The 15,076-nt window shown below is 42.3% G+C and overlaps 1 protein-coding gene across 1 annotated transcript in view; it reads left to right on the top strand.

The window, feature by feature from the left end:
• Positions 1-15,076, top strand: part of TGFA (transforming growth factor alpha) — a 98,898-nt gene that overhangs the window by 65,747 nt on the left and 18,075 nt on the right. The window lies entirely within an intron of this gene.

The raw sequence follows: 15,076 nt of genomic DNA, 5'->3' as shown, positions 1-15,076 counted from the left end.
TCATTGGAGTGGAATTACATGACTTGACTGGAGCGGGTTCACAACATGTAAGCACATACATCATTATTACACAGGTTAGGAAGCATAGGTGTTGAGGAGAGAGGCTAGTTAGGATTCAGCTGGATATTCACATTTAGCCCCTTTCACACAGGATACCATCTGATCCAATCAGCAGATTTGAGCAGAATGGGAAGGACATTACTTTTGGACATCCTGTGCCTTTTTTTAATTTTTTTTTTTTGTATTTACAAACCGGAGCTGTTTGGAGCCATGTTAGATTTGACTTTGAGTGGCCAGCTGAAAACTCTCAGATTGCTTAAGAAGACACGTTTCCAATTAATGAAGTTGGACAAGAAGCGATGTAACCATAAACTACGCAGGGTGCTCTTTACTTGTAGAACAGTAACGATGTGGAACTCCCTTCCACAATTGGTGTCAGAAGGGAGTGTCGATGATTTAAAAAATAACCCTAGATGAGCATCTTGGCAAACACAATATACAGGAATATGAGAAATGGTAGAGACATAAAAAAAACACATACACTTACACAGGTTGAACTGGAAGGACTGATGTATTTATTTAACCTTACCAACTATGTAACTCTGGGGGAGATTTACCAAAACTGGAGCACACTGAATCTGGTGCAGCTGTGCATAGTAACCAATCAGCTTCTGCGTTTTAGGCCCCTTTCACACGTGCGGACCGTATGTCCGTATTTCATCCATCCGTTTTTGGATGAAATACGGACATACATGCATCCCTATGGGATAGCGGGTGTCAGCGGATGTACATCCGCTGACACCCGATGTTGTCCGCCTCCGCTCTCGTCCGATTCTGCGGACGGAAGAAAATCCTATTTTTCTATCCGTCTGCAGAGCGGATCGGAGGAACACGGACAGACGGTCCGTGTTCCTCCGATCCCCCATAGGGGAGAGCGGAGATCTGACAGGGCGGTCCCTGCACAGTGTGCGGGTCCCGCCCTGTCATCTGCCTGCTCAGCTGGGGAAAGCGGAGCGATCCCCGCTGAGCAGCGGATAAACACGGGGCGGATCAACGCGGATCCGTCCCGTGTGAGAGGGGCCTAATTGTCAAAGCTTAATTGAAGAAGCTAGTTAGAAGCCGATTGGCTACTATGCAAAGCTGCTTCAGATTCTGTGCGCACCAGTTTTAGTAACTCTTCCCCTATGTAACCATATAACTATATAAAACAGACCTCCAACCCATCACATTTTGGTCTGCAAAAACAGAGAAGAATGCAGACCCTTTCCATTTTTTTCTCTGACCTTGACAGACCGATGGGTAAGCCGATGTAAACAAATGCACAGATTTAAACGAATGCACATCTGTTTGCAACTTCTTGGCCATAGACTGACATGGAGCTTTCTGTCACGTCTGCCTGAAAAACTTGACCTGATCGTACCGTTCATGTGAAAGGGGCCTTCTTTGCAGGATTGCAAAATAACAGAGAAAGCTTTACAAAATATATAATGAACACACAGCCAGCACATCTACAGACTGGCAAGCTGCAATATAATACATTTATGTTTTTGGGTTTAGATACGCTTTAGCTTTCTAGCATGTACAAGAAACTTCAATAACAGTTTTGAGTGGACTGACCCTTTAAAGTGGTTGTAAACCCTTACATGTACCCAGTAAAGTGACTGGCCTCAGGTGATACACAGAGATGAAACAAATCCACCTAGATATGTTGTATCTGTTTATCTGCAGTCTTTGCTTCTCTACATCCGTTCAAAGTACTGAATTAACCCCTTTGCGCTGGCGCCTCCTGGCACTTTAAGGATTTTCAGATTCCAGGAGGCAGGGCGGGGTTTATGATCATGTGACCACCGTGATTGGCTGTCATCGCATCACATGATTGGGAGCTTTCCATTAGCCGTTGATAACTGTTCCGGGAGAGAGCAGGGCGCTCACACTCAGCACAGCTGCGTCTGCTAATTGGTACGCAAATCTGTGGCCTCTCTGCACCAAGGCCCACCCGCAGAGAGGCCGCAGATGTTTGTACAAAACAAGACCAGAGAAAATTCCCAGCTCAACTCACCAACCAACTGTTTACCGACTGAATTAACCTGTCCAACAGTATGCATTAAAAAAAGGGGTTTAGTTAGCACGCATTTGCAAACACATGCATAAGCTGCAGAACCACGTCACAGCACCCGAGTATTATCTGTAGTCCTATCTCCTGTAAATATATGAGTCTCCACAGTGGAAGTACATGCATTCTAATGGATAGAGGACAGGTGGGCCTGGAGGTAGCACATCCCTTCTTAAAGGCACGGGGGCACACTGGACACCCAGCACATAACACAACGGCAGCAAACGTGTCCAGTGTGCCTCCTCACCATCAGTAACAAACAAATGGCCCTGCCACCATCTACAACTGGCCTTCACAGCAAGGAGCACATGGAAGGGCAACGCATGCAAAATAAAACCAGAGAAAAACCCCAACTCAACTCACCAACCAGTCTGCTTACCAACCAAATTAACCTGTCTAAGCTCCTTTAGATTTACCAAAACCATGTAGTGCAAGGGCCTGCCTGATTGCATACAAATTGAAACCCTTAAGGTTTGACCTCATATTATATGGTTTTGGTAAATCTGAAGGAAAAAAATCTACAGAAAATTGAATAGTGTGTATCCAGCTTTACAGTGTGTGTGTTAAAAACAGGGGTTTATTTGGCACACATTTGCAAACACATGCATATTTACGTTCCATCAGCACCCTGGGGTTGATAAAGCTTGAGCTTTCAGAAAAGGGGGCGGAGAGATGAAAATACACTCTGCAGAGCTCAGTGAGGAGAGCTTTAAAAGCTGATTGGGGGGCAAGGGACACACCCCCCTCCACACAGCTCACAAAAACAGAGCTGTGGGTGTCAATCAGCTGGAGATCCCTCCCCTGTCACCATTTTTCTCTTGGTGTCAGGAAAACATGTCAGAAGTGACTCAAGCTGATAGCAGATGAAGGAAGCAGCAGACAGAAATGACACTTAGTGCTCCTAACAGAGACAAGTACACACCGTAGAGGGGTATGCTTTGTTCAAATTTCATGTCAGAGGTTTACAACCACTTTAAGTGCCAGTCCAGCATACTCCATTGTATCCACACCTTGTGCTAGCAGCCTGTTTGTACATAGCCATCTGTCCCAGCAGCAGCCTGTGGTCCTGTGTTTTGTGTCACTTGACATGTATCAGATGCAGTGATATCCCTTCCAGGGCTCTGATGGCGTCTCTAGCAGGGAAAACATTAGGCCTGTAGAATGGTGAAGATCTGCAGCCTCGGATTGTAGCTGCACTGTGTAACCTATATGTTTTCACTGGGCGAGGACTCGGCTCCATAATCACAAGTGACATGCCTCTATACACTCTCCCAGCAATCACAGACTTCATTCATAAACCTCCCATCTCAAGTCAGGAGCTGAAATCCGAAACTCCTAACCGTTCTGTGTTTCCGATTATACGGCGCCTGCTTTAAAAGAAAGGGGTTTTCTTACGTCTTTCCTCCTCTAATAAATATGCAGCACTAAAGAGAAATTAAAATAAAGAAAAAAAAAAAACAGGTAATCCATGTTATTCTTCCCGCAGATTCCCCCATGGGCGGGAGGAGGGGCTGCTAATAAACGCAGAATTTCCTGACTTTTATTTTTCGGTTGATGCATTAAGGTTAAACAAGGCAGGCATGTACTCTTGTTTGTAGTCGAATTATTTTCCGAAGGGTTCAAAGAGCGTTTCATTAACAGCCCCAGCTTGTTTGCTCAGCGCGATGTTGAAAAGTAGGCTGTGTCTTTTGGAAGATCCGTCTGCAAATATGTCTGCTGGCAGGGCAATAAATAGGCCTTTTTTTTTTTTTTTTTTTTACAGGGTTTGGGGCATCCTCGCCTCTGAAAGGGCAGCCCGGGAACTTAAAGGGTTTAAAAAAAATAAAGCAACATTTCTTTCTCTGTTTTCATTTCAATCCCCTTAAATTTTTTAATGAGTGCGGGTGTAATGGCTTGGAATCCCCTCGCCCTCCTTGTCAGCTTCTCTAATGTAGTCTGTTCTTGGATAGGTAAAAGGGCTTTCCACTTTAAAGGGACAAGAAAGTGTGAGGTTCCTGTCTTTGACTGCAGCAGAATTTATATTATTATTATTATTATTCAGCATTTATTTAGCGCCAACAGTTTATGCAGCGCTTTACAATATAAAAGGGAGACAATACAGTTACAATACAATAAAATACAAGAGGATTAAGAGGGTCCTGGACACAAGAGCTTACACTCTAATAGGGTGGGGCAGGTGGTACAAAAGGTTGTAACTGTGGGGAATGAGCTGATGAAAGTGGTAAAAGATTAGTTGGAGGCGTGATAGGCTTCCCTGAAGAGATACGTTTTTTCAGGGATTGCCTGAAGACAGCAAGAGTAGAAGATAGCTGGACAGATTGAGGTAGAGAGTTTCCAGAGGATGGGAGAGGCTCTGGAGAAATCCTGGAGACGAGCATGAGAGGAGGAGACGAGAGAGCTTGAGAGTAGGAGGTCTTGAGAAGAGCGGAGAGGACGATTTGGGTGATATTTGTAGACAAGATAGTGATGTAGCTCGGGGCATAGTTGTGAATGGCTTTGTATGTTGTGGTTAGTATTTTGAATTTAATTCGCTGGGTGATTGGGAGCCAGTGTAGGGACTGGAGTAGAGGGTTGGCAGACACTGAGTGGTTGGTAAGGTGGATAAGTCTGGCAGCAGCATTCATGATAGGCTGAAGAGGGAATAGCCTATGGAGAGGTAAGCCAATGGGAAGGGAGTTGCAATAGTCAAGGGAGAGATAACAAGGGAGTGAATGAGGAGCTTGGTGGTTTCATTCGTTAAAAAGGGGTTCCTTTTTGGAGATGTTCTGGAGGTTAAATCTGTAAGCTAATTGACAACAATTGGATTTGGGACTGAAAGGACAGGTCAGAGTCTAGGATTACACCTAATACCCTGGCATGAGGGGAGGGATTGATGGTTGCTTGGGCACAGGGGTGGGAGGGGGGGACTATTGCCACTCGCTTTTAGGCTGGATTCACACCTGTGCATTTTTAGTGCTTTTTGCAGATTTGCACTACAGTCCATTTACCATGGTTTCCTATGGAACAGGTTGTGTAGTGCAAAATGCAAAAAGCACTAAAAATGCATAGGTGTGAAGGAAGTGGTGTGACATCCATGCTGATATGTCAGTTTTGTATAGATCACTGTCATTAAAAAAAAATCTAGGCAGATTTAAAGGATCTGTATTTAATTTAGTATTCAATAAAGTGTATCTAAACCCCAGTATAAAAATGTAATATTGCAGTTTAGGAAATCTTAAATGTGATGGCTGCATTTGATTTTCTTTCTTTTTTTTTTTCTCCTTTATTTTCCCCTAATGATCCGACCAGTTACATTTTTCTGTCTTGGGGTGGCTACACTCACTCCTGCACTGTATCTATATGGCGGAGCAACATAGCCATCCTTGGATAGTCCCATTATCTATCTGTAGAGATGGTAGTGTTAGCTGGACTAGCAGATTTAGTTAACACTTTTTAAGCAGTTACAGAAATTACAGGATAAAGGTTTTAATGAAATGAATAAAAGCTGACCATTGTAAGCAATGGTAAATGGTTTATCCCAACAATCTAAGTGCCATGTTTGCTGGCAGCTTGGGTTGTTAAAGGAAGTAGAAAAATAACAGACTTACTGGCAGGATCGACAGTCAAACATAAAGAGAAAAAAAAAGCCTAAAAAAGAAAATGAACGCAGTAACCACATCTAAGAATTGAGAACTTGCAATTTATTACATTTTTGTTTTTGTGTTTTGGATATGCTCAGGGCCAGTTTGCATTACATGCAGTCCACTACGGGTTTTTTTTTTTTTTTTCTTTGCATCAATAACTCATGGAAAGTAGGTTGTATGGTTTCCAATGGCATACTTCACTCCAGTGTGGTCAGTTCCAGAGCGTTCCGCATAAAAAAGAAAAAGTAGAAATGCTACATTTTTCCTGCACTGGACTGTACTGAAATGCAGTAAAAGGCATCAAAAAGCACTGAATTCATTGCAGTGGGAAAAAAAAAAACAGGAGGAAAAAAATAAAGCATCTGAAATACACCTGGAAACGCACTGGAACTCCTCAAAAATGCATTAAAAACATGCATGCAGAAACGCATTCCGGAACATATCTGGAGTAGGGATGAGCTTCGAGTTCGGGCCGAACTCATGTTCGACTCGAACATTGGCTGTTCGCAAGTTCGCCGAACAGCGAACAATTTGGGGTGTTCGCGGCAAATTCGAATGCCGCGGAACACCCTTTAAAAGTCTATGGGAGAAATCAAAAGTGCTAATTTTAAAGGCTTATATGCAAGTTATTGTCATAAAAAGTCTTTGGGGACCTGGGTCCTGCCCCAGGGGACATGGATCAATGCAAAAAAAGTTTTAAAAACGGCCGTTTTTCAGGAACAGTGATTTTAATAATGCTTAAAGTCAAACAATAAAAGTGTAATATCCCTTTAAATTTCGTACCTGGGGGTGTCTATAGTATGCCTGTAAAGGGGCGCATGTTTCCCGTGTTTAGAACAGTCTGACAGCAAAATGACATTTCAAAGGAAAAATGTCATTTAAAACTACTCATGGCTATTGCATTCCCAGTCCAACAATACACATAAAAGTTCATTGATAAAAACGGCATGGGAATTCCCCACAGGGGAACCTCGAACCAAAATTAAAAAAAAAAATGACTCCCTGGCATCGGTGGGAGTAAACCATGCCATAAGCTTGTTGGTCAGTGGGAGTTAAAAAATTAAATCTTTGGTATCAGTGGAAGGAATAGTGCCCCATCACTGGTGGCAGTGGGAGGAGTAGTGCCCCATAATTGGTGTCAGTGTGAAAATTAGTTCCCCATCTCTGGCGTCAGTGGGAGGAATAGTACTACATTGTTGGTGACGGTGGGAGGAATATTCCCCCTTCTTTGGTGTCAGTGGAAGGAACAGTGCCTCAAATCAGTGAAAGGAATAGTGCCCAGGGGGCCAGAAAAAGGCAAGCAAAGGGCCTCATCCAGCCCATGGGCCGCAGTTTGGAGACCAGTGGCGGCCGGTCCATATGGGCCCCTCTAGTTTGCATAATCTAATCATAGAACGATTTATTTTTAAATAACTGATAATTTGAATAACATTTTTTAACATCCTAAAGTTAAAAAATGTTAGTCATATTATCATTTATTTAAAAATCAATCGTTCCAGGTGTGTGGCTGTGCACTGTGCAGGGCACCGGACTAATACGTTTCTATTAGGTCCATCATTTTTTTACAAGCATGTGAGTAGAGCCTGAGTTTCTAATTGGCTTGTTTTATGTTGTCCTCGGGGCGCAGAGCACTGCACTGCAACCCCGAACCCTCCCACTTGTGATTTTAGCAAATCAATTTTTGCCATCGGTTTCCAGCTTCTTGTCCCAGCCAATCAGGACAGGAGGCTGAAGATTTAGAACCTGGAAAGCTGACCAGGTTAACACTGAAGCTGCGGCGCTGTGTATCAGGGGGGCCATGACCGCTGGAGGGCTTTGTAGGGTGAGTGTGGACCTGGAGGGGTTTGTTTGCGCCCCCCCAAAAAATTTTTAGCACCAGCCGCCACTGTTGGAGACCCCTGTACTAGTGTACAGTGCCTTGCAACAGTATTCACCCCCCTTGGCATTTTTCGTGTTTTGTTGCCTCACAACCTGGAAATAACATGGATTGTTTGAGGATTTACATCATTTAATTTACAGAACATGCCCACAACTTTGAAGATATTTTTTTTTATTGTGAAGAAAAAAAACAACAAATAGGACAAAATAACAGAAAAAGTCAATGTGCATAACTATTCACCCCCCTAAAGTCAATACTTTGCAGAGCCACCTTTTGCGGCCATCACGGCTCCAAGTCACTTTGGATAAGTCTCTATGAGCTTGCCACATCTTACCACTGGGATTTTTGCCCATTCCCCCTTGCAAAACTGTTCCACCTCCTTCAAGTTGGATGGTTTGTGCTTGTGAACAGCAATCTTTAAGTCTGACCACATATTTTCTATTGGATTGAGGTCTGGGCCTTGACTAGGCCATTCCAACACATTTACATGTTTCCCCTTAAACCACTCAAGTGTTGGTTTAGCAGTGTGTTTGAGGTCATTGTCCTGCTGGAAGATAAACCTCCATCCTAGCCTCAAATCACACACAGAGTGGTATAGGTATTGCTCAAGAATATCCCTGTATCTAGCACCATCCATCTTTCCCTCAACTCTGAACAGTTTCCCAGTCCCGACTGCTGAAAAACATCCCCACAGCATGATTCTGCCACCATCATGTTTCACTGTGGGGATGGTGTTCTTTGGGTGATGTGTTGGGTTTGCACCAGACATAGCGTTTTCTTTGATGGCCAAAGAGTTCAATTTTAGTCTCATCGGACCAGAGCACCTTCCTCCATACATTTTGGGAGTCTCCCACATGCCTTTTCGCAAACTCAAAACGCGCCATTTTGTTTTTTGCTGAAAGTAATGGCTTTCTTCTGGCCACTCTGCCATAAAGCCCAACTCTATGGAGCGTACAGCTTATTGTTGTCCTATGTACAGATACTCCAGTCTCTGCTGTGGAACTCTGCAGCTTCTCCAGGGTTACCTTAGGTCTCTGTGCTGCCTCTCTGATGCCCTCCTTGCCCGGTCTGTGAGTTTTGGTGTGCGGCTGTCTCTTGGCAGGTTTGCTGTTGTACCATGTTCTTTCCATTTGGTTATGATAGATTTGATAGTGCTCCTAGGGATCATCAAAGATTTGCATATTTTTTTATAACCTAACCCCGACTTGTACTTCTCAACAACATTGTCCCTTACTTGTTTGGAGAGTTCCTTGGTCTTCATGGCAGTGTTTGGTTAGTGGTGCCTCTTGCTTAGGTGTTGCAGCCTCTGGGGCCTTTCAAAAAGGTGTGTATATGTAATGGCAGATCGTGTGACACTTAGATTGTACACAGGTGGACATCATTTCACTAATTATGTGACTTCTGAAGGTAATTGGTTGCACCAGAGCTTTTTATGGGCTTCATAACAAAGGGGGTGAATAAATACGCAGATGCCAATTATTAGTTTTTTATTTCTGAAAAATAGTTTTATGTATATATTTTTCTATATTGTGTTCTGATCCATCACATATAATTCAGATTAAAAAAACATTGAACTAAAGGCTGTAATGTAACAAAATATGTAAAAAGCCAAGGGGGTGAATACTTTTGCACGGCACTGTATATCTTAAGTGTGAGAAGCACAAAACGTTGATAAATCAATCCTTGTTATAACTTGCCATTGGGTCTGGCTGTACTGTTAAATTTTGCTTTCTCTTGGCATATGAAAAGAAAATAAGAGAGCAATAAAACACATTAACTTCACTGCATTAAAATGCATTTTTACTAGAAATCCCATTCTTTCCTATGTGGCTGCTTCCTATCTACATGCTGCAGTTTACTGTGTTTTTTTTTTTTTAGAAGGAAGCTGTAAGGAACTATTAACACCTATTCATGTGTGCTACTAGGTGTGAAGGAGACTTTACGGGAGGGCCTTCCTAAAAACAAAGAGTTTTCATGTTCTCACTTGCATCATAGATCCAAAGGTTAATGGATGAGGACATGCAGGTCATTCCTTTAAAAAGAAGCTGTTACTGAAATATACCAAGTTTTTTGCTGTGGGGATATCTGAATTGGCGATATGGTATGGCTGGGGTTAAGTCCCGTATAGTTGCAAATGAGGTTATTAAGTAAGGAGCAAAGGGTTCAAAGAAACAGACATCTGTGATAAAGTTCAAAGCAGCTGTAAACAGGTGGCCACAGAGAGTTCAGAGTTTGCTTATCATTGGAATGTTGATGGAATGAGGAAAGAATAGGTAGGACAATACAACTCATAGGTGGCCTCCTGAACCAGCCAAGACCTCCATGTACATTGTACACAGGAAGGAATAAAGGGACAATCACTTGTAAAGCAAATAAATCTATCATCAACAAGAACATATTCAGGAGTTCCTGCTTCTACGGTTCCCCGTTCACACCTTGGCGCAGTGTAGTTATATTTTGGATGCAAATTGTACGTTTTTCATGGGTTTTTTCTAGTGTTGTTTTCCAACCCCTCACACAAATAAATGAAAAAAAAAAAATCACATTGTTCCAATGAATTATAAATAACATATATCTGTATACAGTATATCTATACGAGGTGGTATCAAAAAGTTTTGAGAACTTGAGTGCTTTATCTACGTTTACACACTGTCACCTTCAAAATAGTCCCCTTGCACAGCAATACAGTGATCCCAGCATTCCTGCCACTTCTGGAATGTGTCCTTGAAGGCTTCTTTTCGAAGCGTGTCAAGCACCTTTTGCTATTTGCGCTGGATCTCTGCAATGGTGTCAAAACGGTCAACCTTTGAGCTGGATCTTCAACTCATGGTAGCATCGCCATAAACTTGCCGAATCGTGACAAATGTCTCTGTGGTAGATTTGCCCAGTTTCAGGCAGAATTTATCGTTGCTTTTTGTTTCAACTTGCTATCCATGATGAAATCACAGATGTGGCAACACACGTGGTCAGAATAGCACCAGTTGCACAGCTCCCGATGTACACAAGACGATGTCTTTTGGCACGCTAACTTATGAAGGTTGTGCGCCCTGTGACTCTGCGTGTAGCCTTGTGCTGTGTTACAAAACTAGTCTTTTCTTCTTCTATTTTTTTTTTTTTTTCTTTTTTTGCATTACCAATTATTTATATAGGCTTGGCACATTTTGTATCCTTAAAATATTTGGGATTCTACTATCCTGTATTTAGCTCCTGGAGTTTGTCAACAACCATATGCTTTTGGGCATACAAGGGGAGCACATGATGCCTCCCAACAACCCCCCCGCAGCCCACAAGTCAGTGCCGGGACAGCCTTTTGTTTGGTCCACTTGTTCCCACATTGGGGTGAGGGGGCGTTTGCATAGTTTTACAGTGCCTTGAAAAAGTATTCGTACCCCTTGAAATTTTCCACATTTTGTCATGTTACAACCAAAGAAGTAATTGTATTTTATTGGGATTTTATGTGATAGACCAACACAAAGTGGCACATAATTGTGAAGTAGAAGGAAAATGATAAATGGTTTCCATATTTTTTTTACCAATATCTAAAAAGTGTGGCGTGCAATTGTATTCAGCCCCCTTTACTCTGATACCCCTAAATAAAATCTAGTGGAACCAATTGCCTTCAGAAGTCACCTAATTAGTAAATAGAGTCCACCTGTGTGTAATTTCATCGCTGTATAAATACAGCTGTTCTGTGAAGCCCGCAGATGTTTGTTAGAGAACCTTAGGCTGGCCATACATGGTCGAATTACGAAATAATTTTTTTTTCAAAATCAGAAATTTTGTGCGTTTTGTGATCCGATGGTGCCACCATTGATTTCGAAATTTGACCAAGCAAGCCTTCAATTTCACCTCCTGTTACAGAAAATCATTTTCATGGCTGGGAATCTTCTTTTCCTTCCGGGAATTTTCTTTTCTTGCACATGCGCATTTCTTTTTCGATTACATTTCTTGCAATATTCTCCCATCATTGATTATAAAATCGTTTGTTTTTCAAAAAATGTCCAACATGCCCAATTACTCAAATTCGATGGCCGCATGAAAATCGGCTGTTGCTTGGTGCCATGTTGTTTTGGCACAGAACAATCCAGGTCTTATCAGATGGGAGGTCAATCATCCACAGCTCCAAGAACCCCTAGCAACCTCCGGAGGAACCCTAAAGTTCCACTGAACCCTAGTTGAGAATGGCTGGTCTAACTGGTGCCTGAACGCACAGAATTTTATTATTTTAGCTTAGACAATTTTTATAAATTTGTCATCCTTAGTATAAAATGAATATATATTTTTATAGTGAGATTTCAGATGGCACCTAATTCACAGCAAATGGCAAATAAAACCAGTAATACGCTACACCGATTACCTATACCTTTATGACCACCCACCTAATATTAAGTAGGTCCCCCTTTTGCCAACAAAACAGCCTTGACCTGTCGAGACATGGTCATCACTAGTCCTCTGAAGGTATACTGTGGTATCTGGCCTCAAGCTGTCAGTAGCAGATCCTTTAAGTCCTGTATGTTGTGAGGTGATGCCTCCATGAATTGGACTTGTTTTTCCACATCCCACAGATGCTCGATTGGATTGAGATCTGGAGAATTTTGAGGCCAAGTCAACACCTAAAACTCGTTGTGTTCCTCAAACCATTCTTGAACAATTTTTGCACTGTGGCAGGGTGCATCATCCTGCTGAAAGGGGCCACTGCCATAGGGGGAATATCGTTTCCATGAAGAGGTGTACTTGGTCAGCAACAATGTTTTTTGATAGGTGGTACGTGTCAAAGTAACAGCCACATGAATGGCAGGACCCAAGGTTTCCCAGCAGAACATTAACAAAAGCATCACACTGCCTCTGCAGGCTTGTCTTCTTCTTATACCGCATCCTGGTGCCATCTCTTCCCCTGGTAAACGACGTACAAGCACCCAGCCATCCCCATGACAACATTATTGTAGGTGCTTTTGGCTGTGGACACGGGTCAGCATGGGCACCCTGATGGGTTTGCGGCTACGTGGCCCCATACACAACAAACCTACTTTCTGCTTTTAACACATCAACATCAGGGACAACATGTTTACTTGCTGCTTAATATATCCCACTTACTTTCAGATGCCATTGTATCGAGATAATTAATGTTATTCACTTTACCCGTCAGTTAAAGTTATGGCTGATCGGTGTATATTCCAGTACCTTTTGGCTCTGGTATTACTGTTGATACCAGTGTAGGTAGTGCCTGTATCAGGCCGTATTATTCAGATAACAGTCCTTTACCTGTTCTGGGGATGGCTGTCCCTTTTTACATACACCCTTTAGTCATGTGTGACAAGAAACTGACCCTGTAATCTTGGGAAAACAAGCCAAGTTTTGTAGCAGAGTTGTGGAATGTCCATGTTTCTCCCTGTGCATATAAAACAATTACTTATTTATCAGCTGCCTGGCCTAGGGAGGTTTTAAGCTGTTTAGCAAATTCCAATACAAAGTGTGGCCGAGATAATGACAAGGGGGTAAAGTTAACCCATCATATAACAGATACTGATGCAACTGACGCAACAAAATCCTCTTCATATAAAAGATATCTAGGGAGTTCCAGGGCCTTTCCAGTACTTTTACATCATACATGAGATATTGGAAAAACCCATTTCAATGTGCTAAACCCAGGGGAGCATTTGTATGGCAAAACGTTGCATAAATAAATAATGGTACCTTTAAAGCTGAACCCCAGGCAAGAACATAAAAGAAAATATATATATATATATATATATATATAATCAAAAGTATTGGGACGCCTGCCTTTACTTTATTATTATTATACACGATTTATATAGCACCAACAGTTTGCGCGATGCTTTACAACATGAGGGCAGACAGTACAGTTTCAATACAGGAGGAATCAGAGGGCCCTGCTCATTTAGAGCTTACAATCTAGGATGCACATGAACTTTAATAGATTCCCAGTCTTAGTCCGTAGGGTTCAATATTGAGTTGGCCCACCCTTTGCAGCTATAACAGCTTCAACTCTTCTGCGAAGACTGTCCACAAGGTCTGTAAAGACATGGATGAGCGAGTTTGAGGTGAAGGAACTTGTCCAACATCAGTGCCTGACCTCACATAAATGCGCTTCTGGAAGAATGGTCAAACATCCCCATAGATACACTCTTAAACCTTGTGGACAGGCACAAGGGTTATATATATTATATATATTATGAGTATGTATATATATATACATACATACACACAGTATACACAGCTATGCATTATGACCACTGACAAAGTGAACAATTATTATCTTGTTACAGTGGCATCAGAAAGTGGGTGGGATAAAATGGGCAGCAAGTGAACATGTTGTCCCTGAACTTGATGTGTTGAAAGCAGAAAAAAATGGGCAATTATAAGGATCTGAGCCATTTTAAACAAGGGCCAAATTGTAATGGCTAGACAACTGGGCCGAGCATCCCCGAAACTGCAGCTTCTGTAGGAGGCTTCCAGTCTGCAGTGATCAGGACCGACCAATAGTGGTCCAAGGAAGGAAAACCTGAAAACTGGTGACTGGGTCATGGCTAGCCAAGGCTCACTGATGCATGTGAGGAGCAAAGGCTGGACCGTGTAGTCTGATCCAGCAAAGGAACTACTGCTGAACACATTTACTGTTTTACTCCTGTAATCTAGAGTCAGCTGATAATTGGACTATGACCTGGTTTTAGCTGACAGGGCAGAGTTGCACCACATGCCAGAAGGATCCCGGCAATATTGTTAGGATCCTCCAGACTGCCTGATTGACCGCTGGTTCCTCCTTTCAGCACGTGGTGAGAGCTGTGGCCAGTCGCCCCTCCCCCAGCCTGTCACTTCATTGTGCGCTGGAGGGGCAGAACGGGGTGCAGTGATTAACAGTAATTGTTCTCCCTGGCAGCAGACCAACAGCTGATCAGCAAGTTAGTGAGTAGTATATGGATGCTGCAACATAAAGATTTTTTTGATACTAACCAAATAATTCTTGTCGAATTATAGTGTTTCCACCAACTTGTATCCTGCACTAACTATCCTTTATACTACCTGTATTGTATTATACATAACTGGATTCAATTCCATTTTTATGTCTGTTTGGAGTTTATGTTGAAACAGTTGTGTACCAATGATACAAAATTTACCTGTATTTATCAAAAATGTATTCTCTGCATCAGGCGACTCTCGGGCTCAGTGCTATCACTCCGCTAGATTTCATCCACTGGAGGAGTGCATCAACAATTGGCTGTCTGACACATAGACTTGCATTGTTAGAAAGGGCAGTAAAGGGCGCCCATTTTAGTACAGCACAGCAGAAGTATGCATACGTAATGAGTAAATATGGCACTTAAAAACATTTAAGTGATGTGAACTTTCATTATAGGTGATCCTCAATACCAACTCCAGAGTTCATCTTTCTACATGTACAACTAATTACCTTGAAAAAAAGTTTTGTTAATCCCCATCCAT

The sequence above is a fragment of the Aquarana catesbeiana genome, linkage group LG03, assembly GCF_042186555.1.
Source record: "Aquarana catesbeiana isolate 2022-GZ linkage group LG03, ASM4218655v1, whole genome shotgun sequence".
In the NCBI taxonomy this organism is placed as follows: Eukaryota; Metazoa; Chordata; class Amphibia; order Anura; family Ranidae; genus Aquarana; species Aquarana catesbeiana.
Note: the sequence above shows the minus strand (reverse complement) of the source record. Positions and strands in the feature narration are given on the sequence as shown.